The following is a 5,641-nucleotide window of genomic DNA, read 5'->3' on the forward strand; positions in this document are numbered from 1 at the left end:
ATTATTGACAAAGACCATATTTCTTCCTTAGCTCTAGAACTGTAAAACGTACAACTGTAAAACTTAATACAACTTGTGTCTTCTTTACCCAAAATACTTATTTTGACCAGACGTGTTTGAGATTTTTCCCCCAGATTATATCTGCATATACATAAAGGGATTTCATAGAGATGGAGCCCAAGTATATACATGATTTTTCCCTGTTTCATATATATTTTATACACGTAGCCTGAAAGTAATTTTATAAACAATATTTTTAAATAATTTCTTGAAACAAAGTTTGTACATTGAACCATCAGGGTCATCAGAAAGCAGAGATGTTGCATTCTCTGACACACGTGTGGACAATTTTGGATTTTGGAATATGTTGAGTTTTGGGGAGGGAGATTCAACATGTATGCTCCCAAAAGAATAGCAACTTGAAATTCTACAATAATGGCAGTTCTCTTGAGCAAGATGCATATGGCACACCTTTTTAAACTTAAAACAACGACAACCCAGTTTTAGATAATAAATTTGGAAGGGAGCACTTTGTCCTATATGAATAGGAAAAATGTTGAGGCTGTCAGGACAAAACTACTTGACTAGAAGGTGATCACATGTATAAGTCTCAGGCAGGTTTGGTGGCCAAACTAATGGATTTTGATATGACCTGTGGATAGTTCAGGGGCAAATAACAAAGATTCTAAAGGATGAAGCAAAGGAAAACAGTGAGAAAGACCTTAACTCCAGCAAGCATAACTGTTTATGCTCACCTTAAAGAGTTGGTGGGTGGGTGGGTGGGTGGGTGGGGTAAGTGGTTCCAGGACAGGTCTTGCCTTTCACCAGGGGATGGTTCCTGAACCTGAATATTGAGATAAGGACACCAAACAATTTAAACTGAAGCCTGCAATGTTGTTTTCATAAACTGAGGGGTGAAACATATGGCCAAAAAGAGTCAGTTTCCTGGTGGACTGGGGTCGTGTGTTCAAGTCTGCTGGGAAACTGCACAGCTAACTACACATGGGCTGAATCCATGGCATTTCAGCAGTGCAGCATTTACACATTCTGTGTCGAAGAAACACTGAAAAAACACCACCACAGCAGCAAAGGCGCCCTTTCCCTGGCACAAAAAGGAGCGGATTTCTGCTTAGACAAATGGAAGTGTGCACTTTCAGCCCAATGAGGGCAAATTACAAGGTCAGATTATGGCAAAATTGTTGGGAGTAAACACTTATATAATTAGTGGGAGAGAGGGCTCTAGAAAGCATGCCTACTTTTTTTGTTTTATATCTCTGTTTATTTCTTTGATCTTTTGTACTCAAACTTTTTTGCTTTCTTCCTACCTGCATAGGTCACTGTCTCCTTCTTGAAAAGTTAGTTAGACCTTTGCATGGGAGGGAACATCCACAAGGCTCCCACCTCAGGATGGATGCTAGCCAAACATCAATACATGAGAACCAGTTTAAGGAGCCATTCTATTGAAATGTAGGTAATCTATTTTTGTCTATTCGTTTCCTATCTCAAGATTGATTTTCTAAAACAATAAATGCAAGGTTTCCCCCACCTCCTTTTTTTTAAACCTTACAAAAGCATTCTAAGTATTTTCTCCTGCTTTCTACCACAAACTCATATTGCACTGGCTTCCCAATGCTGCTTGATACGTTGTTTGTTGTTATATGCCTTCAAGTCATTTTCGACTCATGGTGACCCTAGGCAAACCTATCATGGGGTTTTCTTGGTATGATTTATTCAGAGGAGGTTTGGCATTTCTTTCACCTGATGCTAAGAGAGTGTGTCTTGTCCAAGGCCACCCAGTGGGTTTCATGGCTGAGCTGGCAACCAAACCCTGGTCTCCAGAGCTATAGCTATAATGCTTGATATAGATACCAACTATTCCTAAAAAATCACTTTTTGGGATTATAATATCTAGAATTTGAACACAATTCCCAGTGACCATGCTGGCTGAGAGGTTGTAGTCCAGAACATAACTTTTCCAAGCTTTGTGCAAGATATATTTGGCTGTTTAGAAGTAGTCTGTGTATATTTTGTGGTTTAGAAGCCTTATTTTACCACTTACTCTGTGGGGGTGCTGGAATTCTTTGTTACAAGGCTGCAATAGCTTCCTCTGTTGGAGAATACCTACTGCATTGATTTACTACTAATAAAGCTTGTCCTATAGCAGTGATTTGTCAGCTTTTGGTATAAGGAGACTTTGAATTGCAGTCAGCCGCAACTCAGAACAAGATTCCTAGTTGCCATTAGGAACCACTCCACCAGCCAGAGCCCTTTACAATTGGCAACTGGAGATAAAACAAGAAATTGCATCCTTGCCCATGAGTGTTTAAAACTGCCAATTCCCGGAACTGAGAGCTTCTTTTTCTGCAGCATAGTTTCCTGCCCCCCCCCCTTGTGTCTCTGCCCCTTTATCTATCATTTTCACATAACTACATTCTCTAACTGCTGCCATTAAAGGGTCTTAAAAGGAGGGTAACTTATTTGGCCTCAGTGAACTCATGTATGTGCCCTTTTCTCAAATTCAAGGGCAGATGCATGAGTCCTTTGAAGCCAAATGAATTACCTTTTTAACGCCCTTTTAATTATTTTTATGAGGGACTTAAAGTACACATTTGACTTCCATATAATGATCCTTTGAGACTTGCAATTGCTAAGGTGGGTGAGGAGTTCTGAAGCCCTTTCCTGCATCTACTGCCACACCCAGCCTGCAGGTCTCTGCATGAACTGGGGATTTCTGCACCACAGGAGTTAAAGGACCATTTTACACTTTGCTGGACAAGAAGATGGTTTAAAAAAATTCATTTGAAAAAAAAAGGATAGGGAGAAAAAGGAAACACAAGAAATTATCTGAATTGCTTGAGATGTTGTAGGAACATCACACACACACACACACAGATTTTAGTTCCATTGACACGAAGTGGCTGTTGCTTTAGTTAAGCTCTTGTCTCGAAAATAAACCACCTTCTGATGTTGAAAGTAAAAACTCACAGACCTCACACACAAAGGCCCCATACAGACAGGCCAAAATAAAGGAAACAAAATTGGATCTGAAACCACTGAAGGTACCCACGCTGCTAAGAAAAGCAATGAACTCATACTTTGAATGCCAATCTCTATAGAGCAAAAATATGCACCATGAAAACCTGTTATAACCCCATGGTTGGCAAAAGTTCTCATATATATATATACATATATATATATGAAAGAAAAAAGCAGGGATACAAATCTCAAAAACAACCCAGGAGGGGCTGAGCTTGTTCAGTGGTTCAAAACAGTCATTGCCCCCTTTTGGGGGGGGTGCGGGGGGGAATGGGTTGTATGTGGAAATGAATTTTCTGAAAAGAAGCACGACATATTTCAGCATTTTATTCCAGATACCATTTGAATAATGATTTTCTCAGTGTTTTTCACATGGGAAGTATCTATAGTGCATACTCCACTTTCACGACAATTTTAATTGTTGTTGTGCTCTATCCTATGGGATTCTGGGATTCTCTACCAGAGATCTCTAATACAGTGGTTTTCATACATTCTTCCTCCAGATATTTGGAACTTTAATTCCCTGAATTCCTGGCCACTGGCCATCTGGCATCATCTTGGGAACTGAGTCCAAACCATCTGAACCAAATCATCATCATCATCATCATCATTATCATCATCATCATCATCATCATCATCCTGTAGAGCTCTGTAGGATTTGCACAGCACTTTACATAATAGAAATCAAAATGAAATGAGAATAAGAATCCACTGAGATCCACTGTTCTAGTATGTGACCCTAACTATCACACTTAGATCTGTTCAACAAAAGAAGTCTATGTACCTCATCAAACTACAAATTCTAAATGTTATAAGACAGAGCAAGTAGCTTAAAGTGGCATCAAACAGCTATAACTTTGTAATGCAGATATAACACACAAGTGAGCAGATACAGTGGGGTTGGGCTGTTAAGACTAAGATCAGAGGAGGAATTTAGAATGTATAAATATATACTGAACATGTCTAAATGTTTTGACTCATTTTGGTATGTGCAAAAGTCAGCAAACCCAATAAAAAGTTAACAAAGGCCTGTTCCGCATGGGTGGAAATTATGTGCACGGCACGTACTAGGGTTAGAAAGGGGCATCCTTTCCGGATGCCCTTAATCCTAGTATGTGCCGAGTGCGTACAAAATGGCGGCACCCATTCTACATGGGCACCACCATTTTGACATTGTGGACGCCTAGCGTCCGCACATCATGCAGTGGAAATGACGCTGTGAGTGCGCCATTGGCGCTTTGCGACGCCATTTCCATGCTGCAAAAAGAAGCTGCTTTTTGCGGCTTCTTTTTGCTGTGCGAAGGTGCCGTGCGGTTTGGCCGCTGGGGCTCCTCCGCACAGCAAATGACGGTGCCAGCAGACCGCCCTTTTTGGGCGGTCTGTAAAGCGCCAAAGTAATTGGCCTTCTAATTCTTAGTGTCCTCCTGAGGAAGATCTCTTCTTTAAAGAATTATAAAATTGTAGTGGTTATTGTTGACCTAATATTTACTATTTAAGACCAGAATTGAATATTAGAATTTATAACATGATGATTATGGACAGAGTGATTTTCCCTTAGCACTGCTGAACTGGATCAGAGTAACAGATCTCAGGAAAGGGGTTTTTCTACTCTTTCTGTGTTGTTTGCAAGAACTAAAGCAGCATCTACACTGCAGAATTAATGCAGTTTGATACCACTTTAACTGCCATTATTCATCCCTATGTAGGCCCAGGGTCTGTAGTTTTGTGAGATATTTAGCCTTCTCTGTCAGAGAGCTCTGGTGCCCCAATTACAAATCCCAGAATAGCATCAAACCATATATGCATCTAAATCTGCAATGCCTTGTTATTTTGAACATTTGCTTTTCCCATTAGCTGATTTCTATATAAATTAATAAATACAAAATGCACAATTCCTCAGAAGCTATCATCTGAAGATACATGCTTCATGGCAGGACCCCTTTCTCTGTTAGTAAAAATGTTAGTCTTTAAAAAAACCCACAAAGATAGATTCTTGATAAATAAATCAAACCCTTCTGAATCCCTTTCTTCCTCTCCTCTCCTCTAATTGGGGTTTTTGCTGTCTGTGTAATCAATTAAACCCTGTGTTTATTCACCCACAACAATTATTCTCTCTATATTAGGGAATGAAATAAACACACTTCTCTAATTTCTCTTTACAAAGGGAGTGTTTCCATAGAGGTCAGTCAAAGCTTTTCATTAACCAGTCTTTCAGTAAACACATTGTGTCATTCAAATAATAATGATCCATAAAAGAAATTGGAGCTGGTCCAAAGATAACTCCTTAACACTATAACTTTAGACATCTTAACAACTTACTTAACACAACAACAAAGATTGCAAACAAATTCCAAGATATTAATATATGAACACACTGGCATATTGTATTATAATAATTTTAATAACCTCCACACTTCCAAACACTTTTTATGTATTAAACATTAGCAGTTCTGGGAGCTGATTTTGTAATCACAAGTTTGTGCAGCATGAGGAACAGAGGGGGTGACTTTCTCCTGACTGGCAGAGAGATACTTGCCTTGGTTTAGGCTTGTTTACATGAGAACCATATCCTGAAATAAGCAAGAGATGTAGCTGCAGGGACGTA

At 39.4% G+C, this 5,641-nt stretch overlaps 1 protein-coding gene across 5 annotated transcripts in view; it reads left to right on the top strand.

Moving 5' to 3' along the window:
- The window catches only part of LOC121925591, a 78,694-nt gene that overhangs the window by 30,558 nt on the left and 42,495 nt on the right, over window positions 1-5,641 (top strand). For 3 of the 5 annotated variants that reach the window (XR_006102903.1, XR_006102902.1, XR_006102904.1), the window contains exon 2: window positions 1,334-1,467. The exons of 1 other annotated variant lie outside the window; for it this stretch is intronic. The gene's annotated coding sequence lies outside the window, so the exon portion shown is untranslated. Of the gene's footprint in view, window positions 1-1,333; window positions 1,468-3,539; window positions 4,106-5,641 lie in introns of those variants that run through there. One more of the 5 variants, XR_006102905.1, reaches the window with a different exon arrangement.

Source organism: Sceloporus undulatus, chromosome 3 (assembly GCF_019175285.1).
Source record: "Sceloporus undulatus isolate JIND9_A2432 ecotype Alabama chromosome 3, SceUnd_v1.1, whole genome shotgun sequence".
Lineage (NCBI taxonomy): Eukaryota > Metazoa > Chordata > Lepidosauria > Squamata > Phrynosomatidae > Sceloporus > Sceloporus undulatus.